Source organism: Mesoplodon densirostris, chromosome 11 (genome assembly GCF_025265405.1).
Source record: "Mesoplodon densirostris isolate mMesDen1 chromosome 11, mMesDen1 primary haplotype, whole genome shotgun sequence".
NCBI lineage: Eukaryota > Metazoa > Chordata > Mammalia > Artiodactyla > Ziphiidae > Mesoplodon > Mesoplodon densirostris.
Window position 1 is genome coordinate 105,813,159 of NC_082671.1, and position 20,101 is coordinate 105,833,259.

Here is a 20,101-nt window from a genome sequence, read left to right on the forward strand (position 1 = left end):
GTATCTGTTAATCCCAAGCTCCTAATTTACTCTCCACTACCCCTGCCACTTATCACCTCTGGTAACCATAAGTCAAATCAGGGCACTTTCTTTCTTCCTCACTAAACCATAGCTGCATTTTCAACTGGACCCTAAATATCCACACTGTGTCTCAGGTTGGGCTCTCTGGAAGGCTGACTCAGAGATGGAATTTAGTGTGCGGATAGTGCTTTGGGGAAAAAGGAGAACAAAGTAGGTCAATGCCAGAGGGAGATGTGAAGCTAGAAAACCCCGTCAGAGTTGTCCTGTGCTGAGCCAAAACGCTCAGGTCTTTATACTCCTGCATAGATCAGTCACTCAACGTGGGCTGCCTGAGAAGTTGGCACTGGGTGAGGTGATTGGTTCTCTGCTGCTGAGGCCATCAAGACCCACAGACTGTCACTCCCACCGGCTAGGGCAACAAGCCCTCCGTTGAAAGGGGGTCCAGACAACGTATCCCACTATTCATCGTACATTGGGATCTGGCTAATCTCTCAGCCTGATGGCCACCTCCACATGAGTCTCTTCTAAAAGTTATAGGTTGGGGGCTTCCCTGGTGGTGCAGTGGTTGAGAGTCCACCTGCCGATGCAGGGGACACGGGTTCGTGACCCGGTCCAGGAGGATCCCGCAAGCCGCGGAGCGGCTGGGCCCGTGAGCCATGGCCACTGAGCCTGCGCGTTCGGAGCCTGTGCTCCGCAACGGGAGAGACCACAACAGTGAGAGGCCCGCGTACCGCAAAAAAAAAAAAAGTTATGGGTTGGAGAGTTCCACAGTGTCAGCAAATTCCCATGGTCTCCCCTTTCCCTCCCCTTAGACTCCCAAGGCTTTTGCCAACACATTCAAATCCCCAAACACATTTTCTGGAATCCCATGAGCTCTCTATTATCAGTTTAACTAGCTAAAGTTCACGACTGGAATTTATAGGAGCTTGGGATTAACATATACACACTACTATATATAAAACAGATAACTAACAAGGACCTACTGTAGAGCACAGGGAACTATACTCAATAGTTTGTAATAATCTATAAGGGAAAAGAATCTGAAAAAAATAGATATGTATGTATGTATAACTGAATCACTTTGCTGTACACCTGAAACTAACACAACATTGTAAATCAACTATACTTCAATTTAGAAAAATAAATAAATAAAGATGGGAATTTAATGGCATAAATAATCAAACTTAATTTAGGGTTAATGTTAGGCTAGGACATAGAATCAGATAGGCCAGCAGACTCAGGTCTAACAATCAGGTTCAGTTCATCTAAGACAGCCAGGGTATTCAAGTATTCAATGGATACCTCAAATTACTGGCATTTTTCTCTGTGCTGGGACCCAAACCCTTCTACCAGATTTGGGAAGGTGGATGACTGAGCCAGTTTGACTCTAGAAAAACCTCCTTTGAGGTGACTGCAAGTTCAAGTATGTCACTCCATCCCTCTCATACTGCCTTACTCAAAGCCCTGCTGTCGCTCTATTCACAATAGCCCGGAGCTGGAAACAACCTAAGTGTCCATCATCGGGTGAATGGATAAAGAAGACGTGGCACATATATACAATGGAATATTACTCAGCCATAAAAAGAAACGAAACTGAGCTATTTGTAATGAGGTGGATAGACCTAGAGTCTGTCATACAGAGTGAAGTAAGTCAGAAAGAGAAAGACAAATACCGTATGCTAACACATATATATGGAATTTTAAAAAATGTCATGAAGAACCTAGGGGTAAAACGGGAATAAAGACACAGACCTACTTGAGAATGGACTTGAGGATATGGGGAGGGGGAAGGGTAAGCTGTGACAAAGCGAAAGAGAGGCATGGACATATATACACTACCAAACGTAAGGTAGATAGATAGTGGGAAGCAGCCGCAGAGCACAGGGAGATCAGCTCGGTGCTTTGTGACCACCTAGAGGGGTGGGATAGGGAGGGTGGGAGGGAGGGATATGCAAGAGGGAAGGGATGTGGGAACAGATGTATATGTATGACTGATTCACTTTGTCATAAAGCAGAAACTAATAAAAAAAAATAGCCCTGCTATCATATGAGGGGAGGGGGACACCCAAACTGCCTAGCACCCGGGATGTGAGTTAAGCATGTCCGGATACCTAAATATACCTGAAGGCTAGAAAAGTGTAATTTGCACCAAGTCCCTAAGCTCCCCATTGTGTTCATTATGTTTGATTGCTGCTTTATAAAGACTCCTGTTCTATCATGGAGGTCCTTGCTTTAAGCAAAGATTGACACAAGAGAAGAGAAGAAAACAAAGGATCTGTGCATTTAGCAACACACTTAGAAATTTAAAGTGATCTAAACAAAACAGGCTGTCATTGTAACTAATTATGTTTTTAGTTTGGAAATGAACTTTGACTCTAATTCAAAGTAAAAAATTACATATGCATTTATCATTTTCTAGGGTATTCACCCTGTACCATTTCAAATTTCACATTTTTCTCAGTCTGTTTCTTCACCGAAACAGTCAGACAAAACAAACATAAAGATAACAGCACAATAACAAAGGGACTTGAATAATTGGAATGTCTCTTCAGTCAGAAGTATTTTTTCTTCTACTAAGGATTACACTACAATAAGTATTATTACCCTCAAGATCAATGGAAAGAAGGATCTGCCAAACCTAACTCAATGCCAGGAAAATCTATATAGTATTTACAGATTTCAGATGGAAAGATCCAGCATTCGTAGCACAAAGCATTTGTATTCTTTTTTTCTCCCCTCTCCTCTCCATTTCCTTCTAGAGCCAAAACTATCTGCAGGACTCATGGGCAGAAATCTCCTTGTTCATAAAGATGATACTGTGATCACAATACAGAAGACTTTGAGCATTGTGCATTAACCATCGTTAAAACCTGGACTCAGTGCAGACTTGTCCTGTGTCTATTGCTTCACTTGCTTCGTGCTATTCTCCCTGAAAGAGCTAAGCTGTTACTGAAATATAATCACCCCACCTATGAGCAGGCAAACTGAGTAGATCAAATGGATTTGTAAACGTTTATTGGCTGTTTCAGTAAAGCTGCACAATATAATCATGGACACTGAACTCTGCCTTCATTAGCCATGCAAAATTCCCCGGGTCAGTATTTACATTTTAGCCACTTATTAAGCTTCTAGATGCTGTGATTCAATCAGCTTCACAGAATCCACTTTTGTATGGCTATGTGACACAGAAATGATGGAGGGCAAATAGATTCAAATTAGTCCAACTGCAGTCAGCATACCACTTTACCCTTCATTTACTTCTGAAACTGGATACATCCCATGCAGCTTTATTTGCATCCAGAAGACCTAGAATGTATGTACCTTGCAATGAATTTAGCAGCCAAAATGAATCACGGCTATTCAGAATAAAGAATCAGGCATCTTATATGGGGATGTGGGGATGTATGTATATGTATAGCTGATTCACTTTGTTATACAGCAGAAACTAACACACCATTGTAAAGCAATTATACTCCAATAAAGATGTTAAATAATAATAATAATTTAATAATAATAATAAAAGTAAATTAAATTAAATTTAAAAAAAAAGAATGAGGCATCTTGTTAAGGCCTAAGCTGTCATCCATTCCCAGACTGACACAACCCCACCATGTATGTGAGTGGGGTCAGTGACCCAGTCAATGATTCAATAAATGGAAACAAGCCTTACACTCTGGTAGAATGACTGGGTCAAGATCGCAATACATCTTGGAGAGATAAGTACAACCAGGAGAAGGAGAGGGCATCTCCGCTTCAAGGGGACTATTCTTCACCTGATCTCAAAAGGACTAGGAGGCAGTAATTTTCAGAAATATTTATTTATTTATCTACTCCCTCAGAGAAAGAGTAAGGGATATCCAGGGAAGATAAAACTGTGACAGCAACAAACACACCATGGTGATCCAGTTGAACCCCTGGAGTTTCTCCCATTGCTGACCTCATCATGAACATCTATTAACTGTAACAATCTAAAGTGTAAGTCAGACAAGTCATTAACTTTGTGTTAAATGTTCAGAGTCCTAGCATTATGAGAAGAAGCTAGGAATAAGGCAGTTCCTATTAGTGGTCAACCAAGGAGAGAATAAAGGCTAATGTTGGTAGCAATCAGAGGAGGAATAAAAAGGAGATGGAGTGTTAAGTAACATTTGAGTGATTACTATGTGGTAGGGATTGTGCATTTCCCATTTAATATTCACAACAAACCTGAGATATGTATTATTATCATCCCTATTTTATAAATGTAGAAACTGAGGCACAAGGAGATTAAGCAACCTGCTTAAGATTCTACAGTCTGTAAGTGATATGATTAGATTTTAAACCTGGGAGTCTAACTCCAAAGACTGACTTCTTAACCACTATATGTAAAGAGATATCTATTTAGTGGTTTATAGGATTAATCTTTAATGTATCTAAAAGAGAAATGATGTAAAGAGCCAGTGTATATAAACTCATTCATATTTTCACTGTCCATAGAAATATCTTCATGTCCAGATACTTTCTTGGGATTTCTGAAACAATGTTTTCATTATTTTGGAGTACATCTAAAGATTTATCATGGCTATTAACATTAGGATCAACACAAAAATAAAAGTAATAAGAGCTGAATGTTTTTCAGAAAAAATAGAGTATTTAAATTTTCTTCTTGAGCCTGAACTCTAGGTTTCAATATTTCTAACATGGTAATGTAGATTTTTCTACTGAAACATTTATTCAGCTAGATTTGAGTCTATATAAATATTAACCTAAGAAACCAGGCTTGGGTCTATATCTACATGAAACCATGGAACTGCTTTGTCAGATACCACTAAAACTTCTGTATGCTAATGAAAGAGAGAGGTAAAGTAAGGCTGATATTAATCAGGTTTTCCTGATATGTAGCTGAGTAGCAACATGACAAGATGAAAGCAACTGACAAGTAATGTATTTAAGGGAAAAATATTCAAACTACACACAGTTTGATCCTCATCTGCTGGTGACCACATCGTAATCCAAGAATGAACTCTGAGTCTGTATTCCTAAAAGTTCTCAGTGTGAGACGCTGCTGTCTCAGTTACCCTCTGCTACGTAACAAACATTCCAAAACATAAAGCAATAATGGTTTAGTACCTCTCACAATTATGTGCGCTTTGACTAGGCAGGTCCTCTGCTGGTTTCACCTGGGGTTATTCATGCATTTAGCAAGGCAGTTGACTGGACTGGAAGGTCCAAGACCACCTCACTCACATGTCCAGCGTTGATTCTAGCTGTTGGATGGGGCCCCTCAGTTTGCCTCCTCCTGGTCTCTCATTCCCCATAGACTAGACCATATTCTTCAAATGCGGGGGGAGTCTCAGGAAGATGTATCAGGAGAGAAGGTAAAGGATGAAAGGTCTTTTGAGGCCAAGACTCTAAGTCTCACACAACATAACTGCTGCCACATTCTGTTGATCAAAGTAAAACAAGCCTGGCCCAAATTCAAGGGGATGGAAAAAGAGACTTTACCTCTGGAGTATGGGAACAGCAAAGTCACATTGCATAAGGGCATGTATATTGGTGGGAAGAATTTGTGGCCATGAAACAATTTAACACACACACACACACGCACACACACACACACACACACACAGAAAAGGTCGACCAGATTGACTGCATCAATGGCAACATCTCAACATCCCAGTTGTGATACTGTACTATAGTTTTGCAAAATGTTGCCATTGGGGGAAACAGGATGAATAGTACATGAGACCTGTCTGTGTTATTTCTTAAAATGACATGTGAATCTATAATTATCTCAAAATAAAAAGTTTAATTAAAAACAATTCAACTGGACGGGCTTCCCTGGTGGCACAGTGGTTAAGAATCTGCCTGCCAATGCAGGGGACACAGGTTTGAGCCCTGGTCTGGGAAGATCTCACATGCCATGGAGCAACTAAGCCCGTGCACCACAGCTACTGAGCCTGGGCTCTAGAGCCCGCAAGCCACAACTAGTGAGCCCGCGTGCCACAACTACTGAAGCCCACGCACCTAGAGCCCATGCTACATAACAAGAGAAGCCACCATAATGAGAAGCCCACGCACCACAATGAAAAGTAGCCCCCGCTCACAGCAACCAGAGAAAAGCCCGAGCACAGCAACAAAGACCCAATGCAGCCAAAAATAAAATAAATAAATTTATTAAAAATAAATAAAATTTTAAAACAACTGTAAAGAATCATAAAAAGCATAGTAAGCAAAACAAAACTTGTTACCATGACATTTACCCATTCATGGTGAGGCCAGATATAAAATAATATATGCAATTTATCAAACCATTTATTCAACAAATATCCTTTGAGTGCCTATCATGGGCCTGGTACTCTTCTAGGCACTGGATATATAACAGTGAGCAAAGAACTAAACCCCTTTCCTCATGAAGCATACCTCCTAGTATTTCATTCTGAATACTATGGCAAACTACAGAAAAGACTAAAGGAGAAGGCCTAGATGCCAAAAATAAAGTAGTCAATGAGAAAATGGCTCTATAACATAAGGAGATACAATATATTCAAAATCTCTATTATAGAACTTTAGAACCTTCCAGGAAGTGTAATTAGTCTTCTTTCACTATTTCCAGATCTCAATAACCCAGAACCATGGGATATTTCACAGGCACTTGTATATGTATATGAATGTACATATGTATAAATATACATGTATAATGTATACATTTATCAAATCATCACATTGTACACTATAAACATATTTCAATTTTATTTGTCAATTATTATCTTTTAGTAAAGCCAAAAAATAAATTTTTTAAGATAAAAAAATTGTATTATTCAAGACTGAGCTTCTTATTTCCTCACACACCTGCCAGACACAATCTGGCTAGCCAAACTTGACAAGGATGTTGTCATGTATTTTATCACTTTTGTTTCCCTGCAATCTATTTTCCCTTTTCCTTTGAGAAAACTGCTTCTTCCTTGCTCTTTGGATATGTGGCTTGGCTAAAGCCAGTCCTAATTTAAGTATGAAGGTGGCCATATGATCCAGCAGTAAGCTAATCAGCATATTCAGGGATAGACATATAACCTAAATGGCCAATGAGAGTCAGGCCCAGGACTTTTGTTAGAACTCTTGGGCTGCACTCTCTTTTTGCCTGTGGTGTTAAATGAAAAGGATGTGAGCTAGGAGCTGCTGATTGCATCTTGCCAATACTAAGGAAGAGCTAGCCTGAAAATGGCACCAACACATAGAAAAGCCAAGCAGAGAAATGGGGAAAGACTGGGTCCTGGTGAGTATATTTGAGGTTCTGAATTCACCTACCCCAGGACTCCCCCTCAAATGGTTTTGTTTTTGTTTTTGTTTGTTTGTTTTTGTTACATAAGCCAATAGAATTCTCCTTTGGCTTAAGCTAGTTTAAGTCAGGTTACTGTTACTCATGACTGAAAATGTCCTAACCAATAAAAAGGAAGATGATGCAGAGAATCTGGGAGTATCTTGGGAAAGCAAGATGGAGGACTAGACAGGAGATTAACTAGCAATTTTTCAGAAAAAAATGAAAACTGAGTTGCTGTGTGCTTGCTTTCTTGCCTTCTCTGGCACCTGAGCCAAAAACCTGCCTCACCCTTCAGCAGGTAGAGTCAGCAGCACCAGTCTCAGAATTTGATGAACACACATCAGGATAATATTATGAAATGACCTCTATTACTAAAATGTTTCTTTTTGTATCAAAATAAAAGAGAAGCATCTTTGTGTTTACAGAGCATTAGAGAGATAGATGATAGCACATGATGACCCAAACCATCAAACAAGGTGCTCTGGTTACAAATATGTAAGGTCCAAATGCTAGATTAGAGAGACAAGTGTTTCTCTAAATGTATTAGTCAGCATTCTCCAGAGTAACAGGACAAATAAGATGTGTACATAGAGATAGAGAAAGAGATTTATTTTAAGAAATTGGCTCACCCAGTTAAAAAAAACTGGCAAGTTCAAAATCTGCAGGGTGAGATATCACACTGGAGACCCATGAGGAGCCAAAATTGCACTTCAAGTCTGAAGTCTGTCTGCTGGCAGAATTCCCTCTTGCTGGGCAGAGGTCAGTCGTTTGTTCTATTTGGACCTTCAACTGATTGGATAAGGCCCACCCATATTATGGAGTGCAATCTACTTTACTCAAAGTCCACTGATTTAAATGTTAATCTCCATAACACTCCCATGCAGACATCCAGAATAATGTTTAACCACATATCTGGCACCATGCCAGCCAAGTCAGCACATAAAATTAACAATCACACTAAATATAGGAACAACAAGTTTTAGCAAATTTCTCCAGGTCATCAACTAAAATTTTTCTGGCTTACAAAATCGAGATCTATAGAAAAATATCCTCCCATTGTGCTATCACTGATGTCCAAGTCTGAAATACACAATAAGCATAGCTGGATATGATAGGAAGAGCATTTCCCCAGCAGTAAGAAGGCCTGAGTTCTAGTCACAGGTCTGGTGCTAATATAGCCAAGTCCTTTCACCAAGTTGGATTTCAGTTTCTTTATCTCTAAGGTGAGAGGTATAAAACTAGTGATTTCCAAAATACCTTCTAACATTTAATTATGCCATGCTTCTAATCTCCTCTCTCATCAAGGACCACTAAACTCACCCCTTCATAGAATCTCTACAGTCTGTGTTTATAATACTTATTTCAAATGCCAAATTGGATGTTATTCTCGTTTCCAGCTACAATTTTTATGCTATTTAAATAAATGTGGGACGTGTGATGCTGAGAATAGCAATGACAGGGGTCCGTGGGTGTTGGCAGCAACCCAGCCAAGGTGACACTGAACTGCTAGAGGCAGCCCACACTAAAAGGTTTTCTCAGCTGTATCAGGTGAACATTTTGCTTTTTCAATGGAAAACAAGTTAGATCCAAAAGACAGAAATGATGACAAAAGCATTCAGCCCTTCTCTTAGTGCTGGTGTATTCCTGAGAAATTTCTGCTCTGAAGGAAGAGATATTTCAAGATGATCAAGAAAGGTTTGAAAGCTTACCTGAGGAAAGAGGATTTGAGTTAAAGCTAAGAAGTAACCCACTTCAAATAGCATTTTCACTATTCCTAGCAACACAGAAATGCTCTTTTATCCCCTATAATTCCCATCACAGCACATTTATGTTTAGCACTTAAGATGTGATAAAAAAAATCAAATAGGACAGTTACACTGTTGATGAGAATGCAAAATGGCACAGCTGCTATACAAAACAGTATGAAGATTCCTCAAGATATTAAAAATAGAACTACCAGTTGACCCAGTAATCTCACTTCCAGGTATTTATTCAAAAGAATTGAAATCAGGATCTTGAAGAGCTGTTAGCATCCCAATGTTCACTGAAGCACTATTCATAATAGCCAAGATATGGAAACAACCTGAATGTCTATCAGTGGATGAATGGATAATGAAAATGTGGTATATACATACAGTGGAACATTATTCAGCCTTTAAAAAGAAGGAAATCCTGCAATATGCACCAACATAGAGGAACCCTGAAGACATTATGCTAAGCAAAATAAGCCAGTCACAGAAGGACAAATGCTGCATTATTCCACTTATATGAGGTATCTAAAAAAATTAAACTCTCTAAGCAGATAGTAGAAGGGTGGTTACCAGGGGCTGGGCAGAAGGGGAAATGGAAAATTGCTAATCAACGGGCACAAAGTTTCACTTATGCAAGATGAATAAGTTCTATAGATCTGCTGTACAATATTGTACTATAGTTAACAATGTTATACTGCACACCTAAAAATTGTTAAGAAAGCAAATCTCATGGTAAGTGTTCTTGCTACAATAAAAGAAAATCTTTAAAAATAAGTGTTAAAAGAGACATACATTCTAAGGGACATATACTAACAGGGAAAAAACAACATGGGAAAGAGGCAAATAGGTATTACAAAGAAGATGTGGCGATAGATGACAAAGCAGGAAGTGTAAATTATCATAGGCTTCTCTGAATTAAAATATCTTGTAGTTGTTCTGGTGATTTTAGTTGAGTGGACATTCCCTAAGGTCAAGAATCATATCCTTTGTGTTTGTCACTTCACTCAGTACATTGTCTCACACATGATAGTTGTTTCATATATTTGTTGGGAGAATGAAGAATGAATGCCACTCCAAGTGATAGCTGTCTCTGGTGACTTAAAATTTTTGTCAGTCAATATAAAGGCTTCTCTAATATTCAGATACAGTCTTTCAGAAATCTAGTGATTAATGATTAAGAAGTGTTTTAAGTACATAACTTTCCAACTATTGATGAAGATTCTTAACAGAATATTGAGAAATATATTGAGAGAATAAAATATTCAAAACATGTTATTGCCATAGTTTGTTTCATTGAACCATTTTGCCCTTGCTTTTATCTGCAATATGAGAAATAAATGTAGCAAAAATTCCTAAATAAGAATGATTTCCAGTTTTCAACAAAGTAGCAAGATGCTCAGGATAAGAAGGTACTCCAGGAATGTGATGATGGCTCCCACTGCCAAAATCTAATCTTCTCACAGGGGAGGTGGGGAGGTTGACAGGTCTCAGAGCCATGCTTGCACATAAACTGCAAGAAAGCTTTAGGGTGTCAGAGGCTGGTTAGTTCCCACTACAGAAGAAGAGTGGGCTGGAGACGGAGAAGGTTTGAGGCCACAGACCAGAACTGGTTACAAGAGTTTCTATTAATTCTTTTTCTCTCTTCCACATTGCCCTGGGAGAATACTGACTACCATTTCACTACAGTAGTGGAGATACAGATGTTAAAGAAATAATACCAGGGTAGCACTGGAATGCAGGTAGGATAAGGAACCTATAGTGATGTGACCTAGCAGAAGGACTGGCCACTGAATATTCCCTTTTCTTCTTCTACTCCCCACTCCTTGGCCTAGGCAATTACACAAAAATGTGCTAGGCCAGCCCCTGGATGGAGGAAGGTATGGTGACACCTGGAGCAGAGGAAATTGGGGTGGGTGAAACCCAGATTACAACACCAGGGTCTCTCCCCATGCACTGAAATCTTAAAAGTACCTAAAGGAGTACAAGCTAGGGCCTGAGTTTATGCCCATCCCCCCATGTCAACATTGCAAGTCAAAGCAGCCGATATCCATAAAGGAGCAAAAATACATGTAGAAAAATATTAGACGCCTCTGAGGAGAATACACATTCTGAAAGAAAGATAACAAATAGAACACCTTATATCAATACAAAAACTAAAGTAGGGCTTCCTTGTTGGCACAGTGGTTGGGAGTCCACTTGCCGATGCAGGGGACACGGGTTTGTGCCCTGGTCCGGGAAGATCCCACATGCCGCGGAGCGGCTAGGCCCATGAGCCATGGCCTCTGAGCCTGCGCGTCCGGAGCCCGTGCTCTGCAACGGGAGATGCCACAACAGTGAGAGGCCCGCGTATCGCAAAAAAAAAAAAAAAAAAAAAAAAAAAAAAACTAAAGTAAGCCAATAATTTTAAACAGAAAAATTAATAAAATTGACAGGAGAAGAAAACATAAAGTGTCAAACAGATAAGTTTTAAAAATCCATACTCAGTGAAGTTACACTGAAATTTTTCTCAAATTTTAAATCTTTTAGAGTGAAAAGGCAGATAACTTACAATGTAAGAAAAATCAAATGGATATCAAATTTCTCAACAGTAACATTTATACATGAAAATATTGTTATAAAAATCTACAGAATGTTGAAGAAAAAGAAATGATGAATCTGTGATCTTATATCCAGCTAAACTATTACCTAAATGTAATGATGAGATAAAGTTATTCACAGGCTTAAGAGGTGACAAAAATTTATTATACAAAGACTTTTTTTGAAAGAATTCCTAAAAAATATACTCCAACATAATAAGTAACGAACCGAGGGGGGAAATAAGGTGTGAGAAGTAAGGATGAGGCAAAACTTAATTTACTTTTACCTAATAAGCAATAACCATAAATGCATATGCATAAAAACCTAAAACTAAAATTCTTAAACAATACTAATAGTATAATGAAGCTTGAGGGAAGATTATCAGAGGGATATGAGAGAAGTTAGAATGTACTAAGGTTCTTGTCAAGTTCAGTGGAAAAAAAACATAGCTATTGATAAGCTTTCTAATTGTTTGATATGGAAAAATAAGCACAATTTTAAATCTTACTAAGTTGGGAGTAAAAAAGTATACACCACAAGTATAAAAATAAAATGTATATTTTCAAAATAGAAGAAAAAAATTTCATCTACCTAGTGCAGTATATAAAAGGAAAAACAATAAGTGACAAGAACTGTAAATAGAAAGCAAAAACAAAAATAACATTACAGAAATAAGTCTTAATAAAAGTAACTTAATATAAATGGATCAAACTCAATCAAAAGACAGAGAATCCCAGGATGAATATGAAAGTAGAAGAAAAAGTACAGAAAGTATACAGAAATATCAATAATAATAGAATGGATGTCACACAGCAACTAAGCCCGGGCGCCACAACTGCTAAGCCTGCGCTCTACAGCCCGCGAGCCACAACTACTGAGCCCATGTGCCTAGAGCCCGTGCTCTGCAACAAGAGAAGCCACGGCAATGAGGAGCCCGTGCCCCACAATGAAGAGTAGCCCCTGCTCGCTGCAACTAGAGAAAGCCGGCACACAGCACAAGACGGAACGCAGCCAAAAATAAATAAATAAAATGAATAAATTTTATTAAAAAATAATAATAATAGAATTGTAAATATACCAGGAACATAAGAAATAAAGCAGGTTATAGACCTTATGGTGAAAAATACAAGGGAAAAGAGGAACATCATAAACTGGTAAAAAGAACATTACCTCAATAAGATATGATAATCATGAATATATATATGTATGTAGCCTTGAAATGTATATATATTTTTTAATCACTAAAAAATAGCTAAATCAATTGTAGGTGAAGATTTCAACACATTTATCTCAGAAACTGCTAGATCAACAGACAAATAAGCCAAATAGAAAATGTATAAATCCCACAATAAGCTTGATCACGCAGAACGTTATAACCAGTAACACAGATTGCATATAATTTTTTGAGCCCACAGGAACACTCACAAGAATTCATATTTTAGCACATTTTTCAAAACATAATACAGTTACTAGGTTGGCATTTTTTCTATATAATTCAATATTGCAGACCCCCTTGAGAATTTCATAATCTCTTTCTCTTTTAAAGAGATGACCTTTAAGAATGCAGGCTAAAAGTCAACACTTGGTTACCTGCTATTTTATGCTATTTTATGATTTATGTGTCTTATTTCTTATTCTTTCTGTTTTACTTAAATTAGGAGGTAGCTCCTATGAGTAAACTGTATTTTCCCAGGTATAACCTCTGCCTCCCTTGGAATGAATAATACAATCTGAAACACATGCTTCTGAATACCTCTGATAGTAGTAAATTACCTTTACTGTTATCTACAGTTATTTAGTGTCATGTCTGGTAAAGAAAGTTGATGTTTTGAGCCACAAATAAATTGTGACTTTAAAAGAGTCATATTGACTGTAGAATGAATATTTGCAGGATCCTTTGCCCTTCTTCCAACAATAGCCCCTTATTTTAACTTTTAATCTCCTCCCCCACTCTTCGTCCATGCATATTGGATAAAACTAAGATTCCATGGGGAAGCACATGCTCCAGAATGAAACCAAAAGCCACAGTGCATTCCCTTGGCCTCAGAGGTGGTTTCACTGTGGGCATGCAGTCTAAGTCTCAGGACTTATCTAGGAGCTACCAGAAATGATGCTCTCTGCTTCTGATAGATTTTAGCCTGAAAGGATGCTACAGTCACTTTTGCCACCACGCAGGAAAAGCCTGCCTGAGAACAGAGCCAACACAAAGGAAGCAGGGCCCAAGGGACAGGGAGACAAAAAAAAAATCCTGATGATATTATTTGAGTTTCTTTGTCCATCTGTGTTTGAAAACAGAGTTTTCCCCTAAAGTTTCCAGGTACATGGACCAGTAAATTCATTTTTACTTAATTCATTCGAAGAGGGGGTGTTCTATAACTTTCAACCAAAAGTTTTCATAATGTGACTTGCTTATATTGCTCAAAAATTAGCTTTAAAGGCAATTCCAGAAAATAAACAAAAATATTTTGAACCATGACAACATAATTGAAATGAAATCTCCCAAAGTAATTACAGTGGAAAAGAAACATTTGGACATACAAATTTTTACATATTTGGTAAAATGTCTGTCTGTTTAATTTCAATTTATACTTTAGCTATTCTAAAGTCAAATATTCTTCTTGATGCAACCTGGGTCATATGCCCATCCTTGTGACTAGGTGATTGAACAGTGTTACCAGAAGAGAGGGATAAAATGGGTGCTAGGCAGATAAAAGCAACAGATGTTCATTATGGTTATATCTGAGCAAGTGTGAGCATTATAGGAAAGTATTTTAATTTTTCATCATTTAGCAGATTTTAAAAAATTTTTAAAGGGGCTTATTTCTTATATCAAGGATGTTAACCTAGAATTCACAGATTACTAGTGGATTCAGATTGTCCATTAAACCTCTGACAATATGCAAAATTTCTGTGCATGACCATATGAAGATTCAAGGGAAGGGAATCTATAGCTTTTATTAGATTCTCAGAAGGTCCATAATTCAAGAAAAGGTTACAAATCACTACCTTGGGACAGCAAGGTGGTTTTGATGCCTAATGAACAAATTCCAAGGGAAATATATCCACCTTTTGAAATGACTCAAGATAGAACATGTACGATACAGCAGTAGGCTAACAGTGGCTATCTCTGGTGAAGGGACAAGGGATAGTTTTTCTTCTTTGAATCTTTTTTGCATTTCCAATATTGTCTATGATGAATATGAATTATGTCAGTCATATAAAAGGTTCATTTAAGAAAAAAAAAAGTGTGCCTATATCCCTGGGTGTATCATAAAACTTCCAGGTCCAACAAAGCATTAATCATTTCAATATTTAAATCAACGGGCAGTACAAGAATGAAGCATCAAAATTCAAAAGGCATAAAAACTCAAAAGTAACCAGAAAATCCCATATTCTCTGAACTAAAATTGTGCAATTCTCTCTTAAGCTCACTAATTGCCCAAACATTCAAGATGTAAAAAAAGAAAAAGGAAGGAAAATGTGAACGACTCCTAAATCAACCCTGCTATCAAATTCTATTCCCATTCAAATGCTCCCCCAAGAGCTTTAAAACCTCATTGGTGAAGGCTGTCCTCCAATAAAGTGTACCATTGTGCTCTGTGCCAAAAGATTAATAACACTTAGCCAAGATGATGACTTATAAGTAGTCTCCATTGGGTGAGTCAGGGTAGTAAAAGACTCATTGCTGCTAGTGATAATTATCCCTGGGTAAATTATTTCCTAACTATGCTCTCCCAAAGGTGACTTCTTCCAGAGAGCTCTTACAGAGAAACCAATAGCCTGATAAGGTTTATTTTAAGGTCATAATCTACTTGCCAGCCTATGTCAACCTAACAGTCTTCCTCTTTATCCTTTTTCCTTTTTTTCAAACCTCTCTAGAATGTATTCTTCATTCCTCTCCCTCATCTAAAAAGTAACAACAATAATAACAGGTAGCATTAATGGAGTACTTAGCAGAATGTCCAGTATATAGAAAGGGCTTTATAGTCATTCATTTATTCATTGTTTTACTCACAGAACAAATATTTACTGAGTACCCACCACTTGCCAAGCACCGTGTTAGGTTCTTAGTATCCATTAGTGATGAAAGCAGATAAAGATCATGCTCAAATGGGGTTTTCATTTCACAGGGAGATGAGCAATAAAGAATAATCATAATAAGTACATTAAGTAGTATGTAGTTTTGACCTTAGCAACTGGAGAGAGCTGCCATGAGTAAGATGGAAAAAACTGTGGGTGAAGCAGGTTTAAAGGGGAAGTTCAGGATTTCAGTTCTGGACACGCCACAGTTGTGGGAAATGTATATTAGCCATTTGATGAGATGTCTAATAAGCAGGTAGATATATGGGTCTGGAGTTTGAGAGAAAGGTCTGTATTAGAGATGAAAGTTTAGGAGTCATCAGCATATGGAGGGTATTTAAAACCATAAGCCTGGCTGAGGAGAGGGGAGGGGAGAAAACAAAGCAGAACAAGGTCTGAGCCCTTTGACACTCCAACATTAAAAGCCCAGGGAAACAAGAAAAAAAAAAAAACAGAAAGGAACTGAGGATGAGAGATCTGTGAAGTAGGAGAGAAATACCATAGCATTTAGTCCAGGCAGTAACCAGGTACTATTATTATTCCCGTTTTACAGATAAGAACACTGAGGCTTAGCAAATTGATGCTGCCCTGGGTCACACAGCTCTATCTTCTGGACTTGACTCAGGTTTGTCTGATTCTGTCATCTAGAATGCTGAACCACTACCTACCTAATCTTCAAGGCATGTCTCTCCCCTAAAAATACCTCTCAAAGGCTCATTCTCCTACAGTGCATGTACTTCAAGACTAAAATATTTGGACAGCATTCTCCATTCTCCCACTGTTTCTCATAGATCATCTTAGCTCTTTCTACCTTCAGTTTTTTAAAAATGTGCCTTTGCTTCCTCAAGGTATGTTTGATTCCCCCATCACTCCTTACAGCCTTCCTCATTATCCTCATCTATTGACCGCCCCATCATTTCTCGAGATCCATGGAGGACAAGGGAAGTTGAGATAAATCAGTAGCAGTGTGGGTGATTATCCAACAGCCCCTTTTCCACTGCTGACACCCGACTCAGCCTAAGTACCCAAGATTCTGATACTCTGTTCTACAAACAGAGCCTCCTAGACTTGCATACAGCCCACTCCCTCATGCCCATCAGTTAATGATTGACTTTTTAAGCCCTCCAATTCCTGACCCCTCAATTTCCTTCTTCTCTTTGGACACCCTCTTGACTTCACTTTCTTCCCTATTGAGCTGCAGCTTCCAAGACAACTCCTCTGCTCGTACACCTCAGCAGCTAAAGGCTGCTAAGGGAATCACACCACGGCACAGCTTGCTGCTATGTTATGACTTCCAATCTCAAACAGACCTTCAGTGTTTCTGGGCAAGACTTTTCTATTCCTTTTTTTTTGTTCTATTTTCCCTCCCATTCCCTGAGCAGCTATTCTAAGCCTTCATTGCTCTAATCAACCCTCACCCACTCCACCACCACACACACCATCCCCTTCCAAATCATCAGAAAACCTTATCTCCTTCCTATTTCAAAGAGAAAATAGAAGCCATCAGTCACAAACTCTGTACCCCCAAAATTAATTCATCTGCCTCTCCTTCCGGAATAAATGTCACTTCTCTTATCTAAGACTGACCCCTTTGCCTCTGGATCTCACCACCTCTTACCTCTTCCCTTTTGGCTCCTGTATCTCCAGCCTTTCTCTCTCCCCTGGTTCCTACCTGCAGAAATTAAACCTGCTCTAGTGTAATAAATAAGCTAGTGTACATGGACTTTTCCTCAGACACTCTTTGGATCAGGAGTGTTTTTTAATTCTCTCCACTGGAATCCTACTGTTCTTTACAAGCTTGGCTCAAAAATTCCCTTGCTTCTATGATCACCCCTAACTGGAACATATCTATTTGAATTTCCATAGCATTTTGGGGTACCATTCTTAGATCACTTACCCCATACTATAGTTTATGCTTCCTTTCTTTGGGTGTCTCTCTTTCTTTCAACAAACACTTTCATGTAGCACTTACAATGTCCTAGATTCTGTTCTAAACACATTTAAAAATATTGACTTATTTAATAATATCAACCATTACAAATATTCACTCATTATCTGTATATACTTTGCTATAATTATATCATATATCATATAAGTCCTTGAAGGCAAAACTCGTAATGATATACCTTGGCCTCTATTATACTCTCCCAGACTGGGTGGGCACCTTGCCTATAATAGGGCATTCAGTATGTTTTCCAAATACAAAAATGCATGGAAACAACTTGAGCATCATATAATCCTTGTACCAATGCCAAAAACACCATACCCTGCCTTGTATTAAATGAAGACATATCTCACATGGTCTTTCAATTATGATGGACAAAATTATATTTAGTCATATTTACCTTTGAAAATCTCTTAGAAAATTGCCACATGGTTGAAGGCCTTTGTGTTATCCTTCAATAACTCTAGAAAACCCAGTGTTCACTCCAGTGTTGCAAGAGATACATATCTGTTTACTGAGTGCCAAATGAGATCATCGGTTTGCATCTTATAAGACAAATGGTGTAGCTTTAAATCCTAGAATCACTTACAGCTGGTGAGATGTCACACAATGAGAAGCAGGTGAAAACTGGAAACTGAATCAACCAATAGAACTACAGATTCCTATTCCCTAACCCCAAATCATATATGCTTATCAAGTGTAATGGCAGGTAACCTTGCCGAAGTTTCTCGTGCTAATCATATCTCATTGAATCTGAACACATTAACTGTAAGACATGTAGTTTCATTTACCATTAAGAAATTTAAAATACTGCCAATTCACTATGTTGTGCCATCAACTGTAAGAAGAATCCCAATATTAGAAATGTTAAAATGTGTATCTTAGAATCAATAAGTACAGTATTAACATTTTTAAATCAAACTGTAAGATCCTCAAAAGCAAAATAATAATAATAATTTTATGTACCCTACAGAGCCTTGTCCAAAGTAGGCAATCTTTTAACAAATTTGATCAAATATATGTAAAAACAAGTTGAAATTCTCCTAGTGGGTTAGGGACCATCTCTTAATCTATGAAGAGTCATAATGAATCAGCATCTTGTAATGTTACTAGAATAAAATAAGTTCACAGGAAATTTCAATCAAGCACTGTTAGGCTGCACCCTGCAGGCCTGCAAACCTTGTACTTGCCCAGACACGAAACTAAAGAAAGAGCCCAGAGACAGTGACAGAGACATCAATAGTTTATTGGACAGGGATCTTACAAGTCAGAAGCAAGCAAAGTCCTGGAGCAACACCCCACTCTATACGTCAGACAGCAGGCAGGACGCAGCAACAATCTTCTCAGCGGGAGAAGGAGGCTACCATTTACAGGGGGAATTGACATCAGGTTGACTCATCAGTTACCAGGCAAACCAGTACCCGGGGCAGGGGGCAAGCACGTAGGCAGTTACTGATTAAGCCCTATGATTAAGAGGATTGGATAGTCCTGTGAGTTAGGTGTAGGTGAAGCAGGCCCTGGTCAAGTAGGGGATGTACAGAGAGCAAGAGAACAGCCATCTTGAGTGGCCTGACCATACAAATGCATAAGCAGATTCCTCTTTATTACAAGTAAAAAACCCAAAGCTTAAATCATTTTGATCCCCAATATCCATTTGTAAGCAAGTATAATCTCATTAAGATAAATCCTAAAAACAGTACATAAAATAAGCAACAGGTTCCCTGAAAGTTGTAGGTAGAACCAAAAAACTGAGCAATCAACCAAATTCACCATCTTTACTATTTATATATGAACTGCTGGGGTTGGGGGCATTTCTGCCTTTCTCCTTGTGTCTCTGCTCTGCCCACAGGGGTAATTTCTGCCTGTGCTTCCACCGCTGTCCTCTCCCTTACTAGCTGAATTCTCCAGAGCCCAACTAAGGCATAAAATGTTACAGATGAGTCAGAGCCTGAGGCAGACCCTGGATCCATTGTACAAATGGTCAGGATCACTAAAGTGAAATTAGAGACATTAATTCCCAATTTGTGGCTAGGTGAGTCAGACTGGGTCTGCCCTGCAGGTCAACTATCAGGTGAGAGGGAATTGGGAATCTGCCTTTAAGTTTCCCAACCTAAGTCTTGTGCGGCAGCATTTTAGACAGGACCGTCAGGCAACTGCTCGGATGTTATAGTCTATTTAAATACAGTTGTTAGTGTCTGTGCTCCCTCTTTTGGAAGCCCTAGGAAAGAGAATACTAAATGATAAATTCCAGCAACAGAAACCCCATCCAAAACCCTTAGAGTGAAACTCCTCTCCCCACCCCCATAGCCTCCTCTACTGCTTAGGTGTTGCCATATAGTTCTAACCATCTGAGTCCACAGCCATTTAATCTCGGTCCCCAACTTGCTTTTTTTTTTGCCTTCATACTCAGCTGCCATGCAAGTGAAGACT